At 42.7% G+C, this 14,202-nt stretch overlaps 1 long non-coding RNA gene across 1 annotated transcript; it reads left to right on the forward strand.

Annotated features, from left to right (window-relative positions):
- The first annotated feature begins 325 nt into the window (after window positions 1-325).
- LOC109251641 (uncharacterized) lies at window positions 326-6,104 on the forward strand. The gene is made up of 3 exons (XR_002073609.2): window positions 326-500; window positions 4,109-4,305; window positions 5,248-6,104. It is a non-coding gene; the product is annotated as an uncharacterized LOC109251641 (long non-coding RNA).
- The last annotated feature ends 8,098 nt before the right edge of the window (window positions 6,105-14,202 follow it).

Consider the following 14,202-nt stretch of genomic DNA (forward strand, 5'->3'; position numbering starts at 1 on the left):
CCTGGAGCCTGTCCCTGTGGCCGCCTCACCAACACGAACTCTCCATCCTGAGCACCAGGGTGGGAACTACCTGTGCAGCCAGTAGATGTTTCAGTAAGTTATTGCAAAATGAAGCTGTAATATTGTGATTTATAATATGAAATATGTGTGTATATATAGATAGATAGATATAGATATGTGTATGTATATATTGTATACATACATATGTATGTATAAAAATATGTATAAATATATATATATATATGTATATATATACACACCATATGTGTGTGTGTGTGTGTGTGTGTGTGTGTGTATTTGGTCTTCATCCTTATTTCAGGCACAGAGCTCCAAAGTCCCTTGGAATTTCCTGAGGAGAGCAATAAACATCAATAAATATCAATGACAGCAAGAAACATCAACCAACTTTGGAAAGTACCTAAGGGTGAGGGCTGGTTGCCAGAAGAACCAACCTTGTGATCCAAGGGTTGAAATTTCCCTACTACCTACCTGACCTCTAGGTAGGTTGAATCAACACCAATGGCCAGTGACTTGATCAATCAGGTCTATGTAATGAAGCCTCCATAAATACCCAAAAACAGTGTGGGCGGAATGGTTCAGAGAGTTTACCATTGACACAAATATGGAAGTTTGGGGAGAATGGCACACTTGGAGGGGGTATGGACGTTCTGCACCCTTTCCCCTCACACCTTATCTTATGCATCCTTCCGTCTGGCTGTTCCTGAGATGTATCCTTTTATAATAAATCAGTTACCTAGTAAATAAAATGTTTCTTAGCATCTGTGAGCCACTCTAGCAAATTAATGGCTACCAAAGAGGGGGTCATTGGACCCTCCAGCCTATAGCTAGTCACCAGAAGCATGAGTAATGACCAAGACTTGCAAGTAGCATCTGAAGACACTATCTACCTGGAGATAGTGTCAGAACTGAGTTGAATTGTGGGACCCCCAGCTGGTGTCCCAGAACTGCTTGAATGTGTGGGAAAACTACTCCCCCCCACCCCACCCCCCGCCATTACTACACACACATTGAAATTGGGATCAGAACTCAGAAAGCATACACAATAGACATTGCAATAAAGCATATCAGGGAGTTACTAGAATTCTTCAAAGAATTTAGAATCTCTGGCTTTGAAACTTGCTGCAAGATTGGAAAGCAAATTTAGAAATAGAAATTGTAGTTAAAAATTGTTGCATCCATTCAAAAGAAACAGTAGTTTCCTATGAATTTTTCAATGAACAAATTCCTACTAACAACAAAGGCAATTTTTAAATTAATGTTTTCTTGTCATTGAATATATAGCAACAGACTACATAATGGGCGTTTTAAATTATATAAAAATCACAAAGTCCCTCTTGGTTTCTTGTACAAACTCCACAAGTTACAGGAAATGTCAGAGGAAGCATTAAAATGCCACTGTATAAATTTATGTTTAAAATTAAACTCAGACTTAAACAAAAATGATTTATATAAAGGGTTAAGTCTTTTCAGAAAAAAAGATTTAGAATCATACTCTAGATGTACTAAAAACTTACTTTGAAGTAATTTATCAGAAATTTGTCCTCATGTTGTTGCAACCTGTAAAACACTCAACTCCAATTACGGTTGCATCAGCTGAAAGAGACTTCTCAAAATTAAAAATTACTGTGGTTCTTACATTTGCCAAGAGCTACTGACATTGCTTTCAACGCATTGAAAATGAACTTGCCACATTTTGATGAATTTGTAGGAAAGTGGGCCAGAAAAATCATATGACCAATCAAGATAGCACATTCATAAAGCATTATTATTTACTGTATTATATAAAATTATGATTCTGATACCTAAAATATTAATTAATTAATTAATAAGTTAAATCCACATGGCCTTTCTTCTCAGCACTTTACCTCTAATATCCTATTACCATAGGGGGTCCCAGACTCTATGGTCCAAACAGCAGTGCTGTTTGCACTGACCACAGACCGGCTGCAAAGCCCTTTCCTGTTATGGATACTGAAAGCTGGCAACCTTTCATATCACCCAGTGTGGGACATAGACCCTAAGGTGCCCCATATTCATGCTCTGTATGCAATCTCTTTTCCTTGAGTGTAGGCAAGACCTGTGACTTGCTTTTAACCAATAGATGATGGCAAATGTGATGGGATGTCACTTCTGATCATCCATCCTTGACATTCTTAATATTACAAATTGAGAATATCCTTGTTAGCCACCCATCTGTTTTATCCCATGAACATGCTGTGTTCCATTCACCATATCCATAACTATCCAGTGTATGGGTTGGGAGTTGACCTGGCTTGGAGCTGGGCTACTCTGGAGAATAATTCCTGGACCTGGGTCTCAGATCTTTCTGTCCTTCCCCTGAGGACATGAGAATCGCTTTGTAAAAGACCAGAAGTCCACATCCAGAATTACTGTGACACCAGCTAATCACAGGTCATTTCTTACCTAATAGCTTCCAAATAAGGTTTCCTTTGAAGATGCGGACACTGTGTAGCTTCAGAGGAGATGAGGACATGTTAGGTCACTTTATAAAAATTTGCCCTAGTTCCCACAAGTCAGTTTGTAGGTTTTGTGTGCTCTGCTTTAATCTGATAAAGATTTGTGTTTTTAATTAACCAGTTAGGTCCCCATGATGGGAAGTGGACGTAGAGGGACGGAGATTTAGGAGTGTGGCAGCCTGATGGTTTGAATTCCAGTTGTCTGTCTGAAATTCTATTATTTGGGGCAGTTGCTCAGCCTCTGAGAGGCGAAGCCTGATTTTAGAGAGAAGGCGGTCCCCCCAAATTTTATTCCCCTGTACTCCTTCCCCCAGAGTGGGGAAGTAGGAAAATACTTGTCACCATGAAAAGTCAGAACAGCCAAGACTAAAGGACAGATGGAGAAACACAGGAAGAACGAGGACAGCAAGAGGTATGAGGAGGCTATATTCCCTTTTCCCGTGTCCTCCTTTTATAAATTTTAACATTTCACACTTAAACTTTTCCCAGGGTTCGTATTTCTGTGGCTAGCTCTTTGTTATTACAGTTTACCCATAGATATGATAAATGAATATAGTGAATGATTGCTGAAGGTCAACCAGATGGCTTGATGACTTCATTTACTCTTTTTCTTTGGGAAAACAATTGAAAAAATTCTAGCTACTCATTCTCCTGCAGGCAGGGGTGTGCAGTGGTCACTTTTGAAAATGGAAAGATAAACATGGTTATTGTGTGCCTGAAAGCTCTGGGAATCCTGGAGATACTTTCTGTTCCACTATTTTATTCAAGAACATAAGGAATTAATTGTACACCTTGCTGTGAGAAAAAGGCACATTGTATATTCCAAATACCAAGATCTTTCTTTTAGGATTAGAAATGTAGTTGACACAGAGAAAATACTTTCAAGATGTCGGGGGGGGGGGTGCGGGGGCAAGGCTCCAGCTCTTTAGAAGTCAATATTATTCAGCACCTGTATAGCTTCATATCTCTGTGAGCTAGGGGTATCTAGTGTTTCTCAGAGACCATAACCCAGCCATCCATAATCAAACATGAGTCCTCTCAAAAGATACAAAAAAGAAGAAGGGAGTAGACATAAGAACTCTTCCCCAGAGTTTCAAAATATTTCCAGATATGAGAGCTTTGAAGAACAATTTCCTCTTCGGGGATTTCCAGCCTTCTCAATCTGAAAGGCAGGCACAAAGCTTTATATTTCCTGTTCACACTGGATTCCAGGGTGAGTCTAGCCTGCACACTGGCTTTCAGACAAACAGTGGGGAAGGACCAAATAGAAGAATAGACGGGGCATTTGCAGTCGCACTTGGGTTCTGATCCATCCTGGACTCCTAGTTATGTGCCCTTTCCATGGCTCAGTTTACCCATTTGTAAAACACAGTGGCCAACAGCTACTTCAAATGGCTTTTGCAGTAATGACGTGAGCATAATAGGCAATGGATTCTCTGTACAGAGGAGACCGTCACTAAACACGTGCCCGGTTAGTTCCACGAGGGCAGGTCTCTCTGGAGCCCCAGCACCTCCTCATGCCTGGTGCACAGTAGGTACTCAAGATTTGTAGAACGAATGAATCATATTCATTCTTTTCCATTTCTTATCACTGTCGCCCTATACACTAGACAAGATGTTCACCTGTATGCAGGGAGGACTACATTGCCTTATCAGGAGAACCCAGCAGGACCTGATGTTATACACATGCACTCTGATATCTTCCTAGTGGGGATGTAACTGGACACAACCACTTGAGAGAAGAATTCGGGAAAGTGGACTACTGAAGCTGAACATGCATGCACCTTGACCAGAGTTCCATCCCTAGGTATATACCTCTAAGAATATAGCTTTTCATACAAGACCACACATACCAAAACATTAATGTTTGTAATACAAACAAGGGAAAGCAATTTAAATGCTGAGCAGCTGAGTAATCAATACGTGTATTCAATATATTCTTTTAAAAAAATTTTTATGTTTACTTATTTTTGAGAGAGAGAGAGAGAATGAGCAGAGGAGTGGCACAGAGAGGGAGATACAGAAACTGAAGCAGGCTCCAGGCTCTGAGCTGTCAGCACAAGGCCCGACACGGGGCTCAAACCCGCAAACTGTGAGATCATGACCTGAGCTTAACCGACTGAGCCACCCAGGCACCCCTCAATATATTCTTAATATGCTATTTTACAACAAAGAAAATTAGTAAAATTCTGCCAGCGTATACGACCCTCAAATACAGAATTTCAAACAAATAATTCCATCTGCAAAAAAATAGACTAGATTATGGTTATATACATCTAGTTTAAAAGATGCATAACAGCAACATATATTGCTTACCGGTACAAACATATATCATTAAAGTATAAAAAGAAATGCAAAGAATAATAAACACTATATTTAGAAGAGCCAGTCCCTCTGAGAAGGGAGAGGAGGGTTTAAATCAGGAAAGACGATGCAGAGAAATTTGATACAGAGGCATATCAGTGATTTTTGATGTTTTAGAAAGGTGTCCACCAGCTAAAAATGAAAACGTATGTTTAAAAAGGATCTTAACATGTGAGAGCTGGAGGAATCCTCTAGCACTAACCCCACCTTTCCATTCTAAACGTAAGCAACCTCAGGCCCAGAGAAGTGAAGTAATTTGCCTCAGGGTGCACAGTCAGGTGGCAGCAAAGCTGTGATTAGATTCCAGATTTTCAGGTCCCACGCCAAAAGTTTTACAGTGCTCTTTTTAATTGCGTTTGGTCTGGTTCCTTTTTCCCTCTTGCAGGGAGGAAACTGAACATACACGTGAGCAGCACCGTCATTAGATGCACCACAGTTGAGCCCCGCAGAGAATGTATGGAGAAAAGGCTTCTGATCGAGTCCAGGCAGACAGGATGCTCTTGAAGCACGGGCCGGCCAGCGTAAGCAGTATTTCTAAGGCTTTTGTTTTCCTGCCCTAGAGAGATTGTGAGGCATTCATACGCAAGGTCATCCGAACTTGCCCACATGTTTACTCCCAGTCCCCAGAAAAGTCGGACCAGCCTTGGCGAGCCTGGGTTTGGCTATCAAGACATCCAGACTTGTAAGGAATTTTAAAGTTTCAAGTCCTTGAGATTTTCAAAGTAGGAGAACACAGTTAAAGATCACAGGATTCAGGGGTGCCTGGGGGGCTTAGTTACACGTTCGACTCCTGATTTTTGACTCGGGTCATGATCTCATGGTCATGGGATCGAGCCCTGCGCCGAGCTCTGCACTGAGCATGGAGCCCTCTTAGGATTCTCTCTCTCTCTCTCTCTCTCTCTCTCAAAATAAATAAATAAACATTAAAAAAAGAAAAGATTGCAGATTGTGGGATTCCGTGGAACTGGCAGGATTATGGCAACAAGTTTATGAACACACAAATAAACCTCCATGTGTATTATTTCAGGTACACAAAACAAGACAAAAACGGTACCCGAAAAAAGGCATTTTCGACACCATTCTACATATATCACATCAATACTCATGCATACTGTACAGTGAATTTCTACCCTAAGCTTTTTGTTCTCCCTCCCATTAAGTTTCAAAGCGGATCTGGAAAGTTCAGTTTGCTTTTTTACTGATGATAATTCATAGAAGTATTAATGCCTCTTCTTTTTTATGTTCTGGTGACTTTCTGGTCTCTTAACCCAAAGTTTTTTGTTTTTAGTTTTTTTTGAGACAGAGAGAGACAGAGCATAAGCAGGGGAGGGGCAGAGAGAGAGGGAGACACAGAATCCGAAGCAGGCTCCAGGCTCTGAGCTGTCAGCACAGAGCCTGATCCGGGGCTCGAACTCACGGACTGTGAGATCATGACTTGAGCTGAAGTCGGACATTTAACCAACTGAGCCACCCAGGCACCTCTTAACCCAAAGTTTTTGATGCATATCTTTCTGTCCCATGTGTACCCTAGAGACACAAAGTAACTTGGCTCCTGGATGGAAAAAGTTGGGGTACCAATCCCTCATCTATCTTAGGGATTTCCTCACCTCTCCTTCCCTAATCCATGATGTATGTAGCTGTGGCTCTGGCATACGGCAATGGATTGTCACCGCACCTCAGAACAGGGCACCATCTCCTACCAGCTCCATACCTGTCTTCACTCCCCCAACTATAGTGAACATTCAACCCACGGCCAAGGAACAACTGAGTTTGTCTTCCCTTACCTGTCCTCGTACTTTTTTTTTTCAAGTTTATTCATTTATTTTGAGAGAAAGAGAAAGTGTGAGTGAGGGAAGGGCAGAGAGAGAGGGAGAAAGAGAGGATCTCAAGCAGACTCCTCACTGTCAACACAGAACCTGATGTCAAGCTCAAACCCACGAACCGTGAGATCATGACCTGAGCCCAAGCCGGACACTCAATGGACTGAGCCACCCAGGCATCCTTCCTCATGCTCTTTTGTTGAAAAATCCCTACATTGTTTTGACATGGCCTTCCTCCTTATCTCTGTTCCATTTCCCCCTTTAATAAATATTCCCAAGTGAGTGGATGTCCATATTGGAATTTCATCAGAAAACTTCACTAGAAAATATTCATTTCTATTAGAATTTTGCTCAAGAAAATTTCATGTGTAGGGTACAGTTATTGGGTCTATTTATTAATCTACAAACATTCCTATCAACCCACCAAAATGTTACCATGTCTTTCTTCAAGGATGACCCCAGACCTGTATCTGATGAAGCCATAGATGGGGGAGTGCTGGAGGTTGTTTTTCAACCTTAGGTAATATTTATACCTCCCCATTTTGTTTTTCGGGTTTTATTTATTTTTTTATTTTTTTCAAGCTAGGGCCCCAAGCCAATTGTATGATCTTTCCATGCCAGGGTGAGTCTATGTGTCTTGCTTCCCTTTGCCATTTTGTATAGAGTCTTGAGGAGAAGAGCATGTGTGGTCTAAAAGAAAATGAGTAGAATCTGCAGAGAGCTTGAGTGAGGCCCATGGGCTCCACAGCAGGAGGCCAGAATGGGGCAGGTTCTCTTGTGTCATGGGCATGATTTGTGGTCCAGCCATGTCAAAGCCATTTCATGAAGGAAAAGCAAGCTGAGTAGAAGGCAGAAGTCTTTTCTCTTGGCCATTGCCACGTGCACAAATCTGGCCCCACTGGCAAAGCAAGACGAAGCTACCCAGGTGCAAGGCTTAGATGGGGGGACCAGAGGGCTATTTGGATGATGTTTCATGACCCCAAGATACAGCAAATGAAATTATACTAAGAGTCTCAAAAAAGCAAAGAAAGAAATAAAAGGAGATACCCATCATACAATTCCGATTTTAGGTCTTATTCCCAGACCTCTTTTCTGTTATCACGATAAATTAATATTTTGGTAAATTCTGTAAAGTTTTTGTGAATAGTGTAATGATTCCATCATTGTCACAGTAAAACATTTATTTATTGAATGGCATGTGTAAAATAGACTTCAGTTTTTACAACCTTGTTTAATATTTACTCACTTTTAAATACACCTCAAAAATACATAGTTTATGTGTTTTAAATATACTTAAGTTTTATTGAAATACATTTATAATTCAAAAACATGTTTTGGCAAAATGGTGCCCTGGTTTCTTGGCTGTAAGGATCACCAAATGTGCAGAAGCCAAGATAAAAGGTAAGTTGATATCTTTGGTTTTTACTTTTAGCTCTGAATTTTCTTTCAAAGGGGTTTGAAACGTAAAATTGCAAAACTCACAAAAAGGAGGGCAGCAGAGCGATTCCTTGGTCTTCTGAACATCATCACATTTACTTCTTTTGTTTTCCAACAAAGAAAGGAGCTACGCCATACACCCCATAAGTTGGCCTGGGCCTCGCTGACAGAGAACACAGAGCTGAAGGGAAACCGTCCATCACAAGTAAGAAAACACCAAGGACTCAAACAGTGACATTGGGAAAAACAGAGAGAGAGAGAAGAGAAAAAACAAAACAAAACGAAACAAAAAGCAAGATAGGAGAAATCTCAGATTTTTTTTTCACGAGTATTTGGGGGTTTGAACTTCATGTTTGGAGAATAGCTGGTGACAAATTCCTTTCTTGTTGATGCAAGTTGGTAACTGGAAATTCTACTCCGATGAAACCACAGATACATTCTCAGACAACACACTAACCAGAGATTCCCCACCTCCCGAAGGCGCATGCAGACATGCAGACTAGCTGGTGAATTCCAAGAGATCAGGCCCTGTCTGAGGGTCCTTGACATCCTTGGGGAATGCTGGGTTGTGACAAAGACAAGCCAACTTCCACCAAAACCCTGCATTGTGTCATGCCCCACCCCCTGGGGGGGCAAACTTCCTGACACTTCCTCAGTGAAGCCACTCTCAGCCTGCCTGGCCTGCTCTCCTAGGCCCTCAAGTTGTGACCACGTTAACGCTCAGAGCGCTATGCTAATCCGGGGTGACTGGCATTTTGTGCAATTTTTTTTTTTTGGATGGGGGTGCCCAAGACTAAATCAGACTAATGATGAAACAAGCACTGTTTTTGTAGCTCTGTTCTCACCTCATATTCCCAACAGTGACTTCTAGAAGTTTCCCTGGTAGCGTCTCACATGAGTTCCACAGACCAGCTCTGCCCGATGCAGGTCGGCGTGCCCCCGCTCCCTGTCCCTGGGATGTACCAAGCTGCTGATGCACAGATGACGAAGCCAACGGTGAGGGCACACGCCGCTGAATCCTCAACAGCACGGTCGCTGATTTCCTCCAAGGGGCTGTTCTAGGTGGCCCCTGTCACATAACCTCTCCCAAATCTGTGTGTTTATGGTTTCAAAGTCACTGTCCCTATTTCCTTTTATCACTGACCATGCTGGTGTTGTTGGCGTTGCCGAGACCTTGCAATATTAAGATCGCGCTGAGATTCTGATCAAACGGCTGCTCAGTTCTGGGCTCCCTCTTCCTTGCATACCCCTCCAGGTGGACATCAAGTGACAGAACTGTGCTGTAATCACCCCAACTCTCTAGCTCATGCTCCAAATCTGTATGCCTGAAAACTCATCCCAGAAGGCTCCTTGGGGCGTATTGCAAATTACTCCAGCTTCTTCGAAGACATCAGCACACACGCCCTCACCCCCCCACCCCCGTCACACCCACCTGCACCCTGTTATGCACATTCCCACAGGATCCACGCTATGGGGGTGCCCCACACAGCATGTAGGTATCTAAGAAAGGTTTGTGCAAGGAACAATCAGTCACTTTCACTGAAAGCAGGCAGCCCTGTCAATGTGTTGCTTATTGTTGGCGCAAAGGGGGTGTTTGCAGCCTCTCTTTGGGGGTGCGGGGTGGGACAGATAAGGTCATAAGCCTCAATCTCAGAGTCTCTCCCTCAAGCTTGCCTCCACAGGAGGACTTCTTGTCAAGACGTCACTGTGACTGCCATCCATGCTGGATGTGGTTCTCAGTGTCCACGGTGCGTGAGGACCACCCGGTCCCCACCCAGGACAATTGGTGTCAGTTCTCTGGGGTTTTTTCAGTCCCCCAGTGATCTTCCTGCACCTCAGAGCTCTAAGTACTGCTGCAGAGCAAACACATAAACACACAGACATGTAAAACTCTGAAGATTCAAGCAGCTTATTTTATCATTGTCATTCTTGTCACACTTTTCCAACGTATCAAGATCTCGAGTTTGAAGGTAACAGTGTTTGGGGAGCCTGGGTGGCTCAGCTGAGGGTCCAACCTCAGCTCAGGTCATGATCTCTCGGTTTGTGAGGTTCAAGCCCTGTGTCAGGCTCTCTGCTCTCAGCGCCGAGCCTGCTTCAGATCCTCTGTCTTGCTCTCTCTCTCTCTCACTCAAAAATAAATAAATATTTTTTAAAAAATTAAGGAAAGTAGCAATGTTCATTTTAGCCGTTCACACAACAAAGATGTGCAGAACAATTACTGTTCTGTATGCTAAGCCCACCCTACTCGGCCCCCGACACAGGAAAAATGTTAATAATGCGGTGCTTATTCTCTCAGACCTTGCTGTATATTCATGAAAATGATACGTCCACAGATACACAAGCTGTTGGCTAATTCATTTGGGAAAATAATGTCTTTCTTTCTTGCATTGCCTTGAGCACAACCAATCTCCTTTTCCATTAGAAGCATCCCTTTGCTAACATCCCTTCTAACAGGGAAAGAATTATGTTCCCTACAGAAAGAACTGGAAGAGCCAGACGAATGTTCTGTTATGACATACAAAAAAAGGATCTCTGAACCTGCAGAAAGACAATAGTCTTTGGCAAGAGAGAAACATCTTCCTAAACAGTTAAGCAGGGTTTGCGGCTTTTCACTTACTGACTCAACGATACCACTCAGCACTTGGAAGCTCTTCTTTGCTTTATAGAAAGAGAGCCGGGAAATAACATTCTTCACAGATCCTTTCTGTATACGGTTCTGGGTCTAGGTCGTCTGGAAGAGGAAAATTTCTGTGTGGGCCCCCAAGGAGATGTGACATACCGAAAGGCCTGTGGGCTAGCACAGGCCTGGGACTGGGCAGGTAGGGCACCATGGCTGGGGCCTCAATGGCAACAGTGTGGCTCAGGGCCAGAAGGACAGGAGGAACCAATTATAGTCATTAGTTCATTCAAGAAGGGATTCTCATGCACCAGTTGTGTGCCTGACACAGCTCTGGGTCTTGGAGAGGGAACCATGAGACAAATAGACCCAAATCCCTGCCATCATGGAGCTTCCCTTCAAGCAGGGACTTCAGCAGAGAACAAGCTTGTGTCCAGTAACAAGTGGGGCAAAACTTCTCAGCCAGAGCCCCGTGGAGAAGGACCCGGATGGGCTACCTGTGCTCAGTGTCCCTTGTGAGCCAGAGCCTCCAGGGGCAGCCTCACCGGACACCATCTTGGAAGGAGATGGGGAGGAGGACAGACTGAATTCACAGTCTAGTTACTCCCAAAGAGACCATGCTAAATTAGGGTGGGGGTGTTTATACACCGGAGAGACTGGATATCAAAATAGTCCATTGACTGGAAAGTTTTCAGTTTTCTACCCTCCACATTTAGAGATTCAAAAGGATGATTCAGTTAAATACAGAAAGAAGCATATCTAAGTAACTACTTACAAGTTCACCATTATTTCACACATAGGTGAAGACTGATTTTGGGTGTTGCTTTGTGAAAATGAGATCCTATCCATGCACTTCCCTCCCTGCCTTGTCATTCCTTGTTCTCCATGCCACCCTGGAAATTCTGCCCAGCAACCAGTTCCTGTTACATCACTACAGGAGTTTACATCATTTGCAGGAGTAAGTGGGTAAGAAAGAAATCCAGCCTCACTGGCAGAAGGGGTCCTAGGCTCCTTTAAAATGAGTAAGAGGCGGGGTGCCTAGGTGGCTCAGGTCATGATCTCACCGTTTATGAGTTCGAGCCCCTTGTCGGGCTCTGTGCTGACAGCTCAGGGCCTGGAGCCTGCTTCGGATTCTGTGTCTCCCTCTCTCTTTCTCTGCACCTCCCCTGCTTATGCTCTGTCTCTGTCTCTCAAAAAATGAATAAATGTAAAAAAAAAAATTTTTTTTAATGAGTAAGAGGTTTCCAGAATGAGGAAATCACTGAAGATTTCAGTTCTTATTGCAAGGACCCCAGTGGTTAGAGATTTATGTATTGAGTGATGGCACGGAGCAGTTGCATGGTGAGCTGACCTGCTTTGTTTCTGAGAGGAGCAGCCCAATTCAGAATTGAGTCTGGGAATCCCCCAAAACTTTTTGGCTTCAGGTTGTTTATAGTGAAGCACAGAACTAATGGGCTGACCAGAAGGAGGAAGACTCAGAAGGTCACCGCAAAGTAGTAAGAATCTGGATTAGGGAGGTCATTAAAGGAATGGAATTTTGTGACACTCAAATCTACAAATTTACTAGATAGAAACTATTTACGTGAAGATTTGATGATCCTGCTTATAGAGAGAGTGTGAGGAATAAATGAGGGAGGGAGACTCGCTGGATTTCTCAGGGTGATAGAAGCATACCCCTCGTGGCGGAAAGATTATTTAAGGTTAAAAGGGCGGAGTGTGCTAAATGATACAAAATCACATAGCAAAATCACATAGCAAATTCCATTTGCAACTCCCTAAAGGAGAGAATGATAGTATCAGAATATGAATATCAGAATATAATAGATAACATTCTGATTCCCTAAAGGAGGAAGACCCAACGCAGGATTATTATTTGATCAACACTGTGCAGCCCTAGCCAGTCTCAGGCAGAGAGCCTCTGCAGCCAGTATTAGCCAGAACTTGGTAGCTTGTACTGTCTCTTTTGAGTTAATGTTGACTGGTAGCTTTTACTTATGGACTGAGTCTTGTTTTCTATTTATCTGGGGATACAAAGTTTCTTTTAGAGATATATTCATGTATGTGAAAAGGAGAGAGTAGATATAAAGAAAAATATTAATAAAACAGTATATGTGGTTCAAGATCTGGCAAAACTTTGAGTATCTTAATTTGAATGATACCTGCCTGAGAAGCACTGTGTTTAACACCTAAACGATGCATTATACCATGGTTCTTTAAATATTTGTTCCTTAAAGTAGGTCAAACAGGTCCCTTGTTTACACTATTACTGGCTTAGCATATTAGCTCTTCATAGATGCTTTTTAAAAAGTCATTTCTCCATTTCTCCCAATGCAGGAACATTACGACACTTTCCCAGTGGCTTGAGCCAAATTTAATGAGATTTTATTGTAAAAGAAACCCAACGTGGAGTATTAGTCCCCCAAAGAGTAATGTTCCCCCAGGAAATTAGGAAATTGTTTTATGATGAACAAATTTAGATGAGGGTACTTGTCTGAAAAACCCCTGGTATCGTTGAATATTTAGTGCAGTTGATAGAGAATAAAGACCATCATGTGCACATTCCAACCCTCTCTAATCAATTTTCCTTTTTCTATGGCTATTTCTGCCATTGCGAAATAGGAACGACGGAGGGGAAAAGGTGGCCTACTGTTGAGGTGATAGGGGGAAGGTGTTTGGGAAGTAAGTGGGGAGGCTGAAACAAATGGAGAAGAAAAAAATAAAACTTGGTGGAAGCTTGGTGGAAAAAGGATTATATAGACAATCCTTTCCAGGAGATTGCAAAAAGCCATATCCTTTGGAAGCCAGCAGATGTGAGTTAAGTTGCTGGTTTCACAACTTGCCAGCCATAAGCTTGAATTTCCCATCGGTGTAATGGGGTAATTCATCTGGAGAAAAGGTGTGAGTGGGGAGGAAAAGGGCAGGCAATTTGTCGGGAAAGGCTCTGGTGGTTGATGGAGACAATATTTCCCCCACTCAAAGACTTTGAAAGTCATTGTTTTCAATCAGAGCAATTAGGGCCTATAGAATGTTCTCATGGACATCAATCACATTATATCTGTTGTCAGACAGACATATTTTCAGAGCACAGAGGGCAACATAAATGGTTTTCATTAAGAAAGCACAGGTGATACTTTTCAGGTCCATCAGAAGCTAAACTGAGGTCTCAAATCATAACTATCTTTGCTTATGATGATGTGGATGTCGGTTTTTCTTACAGTGTGGGGACTTTAGGCCCCTTTCTAAGCATCTACGAATTTTAGAACCCAGGCTCTGGGTGCTGCTCTCAGTCAGCGGAGAGGGGGGAGAAGAGGTTGGTCCACTCTTAGAGCCAGGAGTCCTATTTGCAACATAAAATGTGTTCTCCTACGTCACATGATTAGCTCTTATCCCCCTTAATTTCTTACAGATCACGGCCCCTTGGATAGAAGCTAATTCACACGTCTGTCATAAGGGGCTGGCATGATGC

Source organism: Panthera pardus, unplaced genomic scaffold (assembly GCF_024362965.1).
Source record: "Panthera pardus isolate Hobbes unplaced genomic scaffold, ASM2436296v1 HiC_scaffold_20, whole genome shotgun sequence".
Lineage (NCBI taxonomy): Eukaryota > Metazoa > Chordata > Mammalia > Carnivora > Felidae > Panthera > Panthera pardus.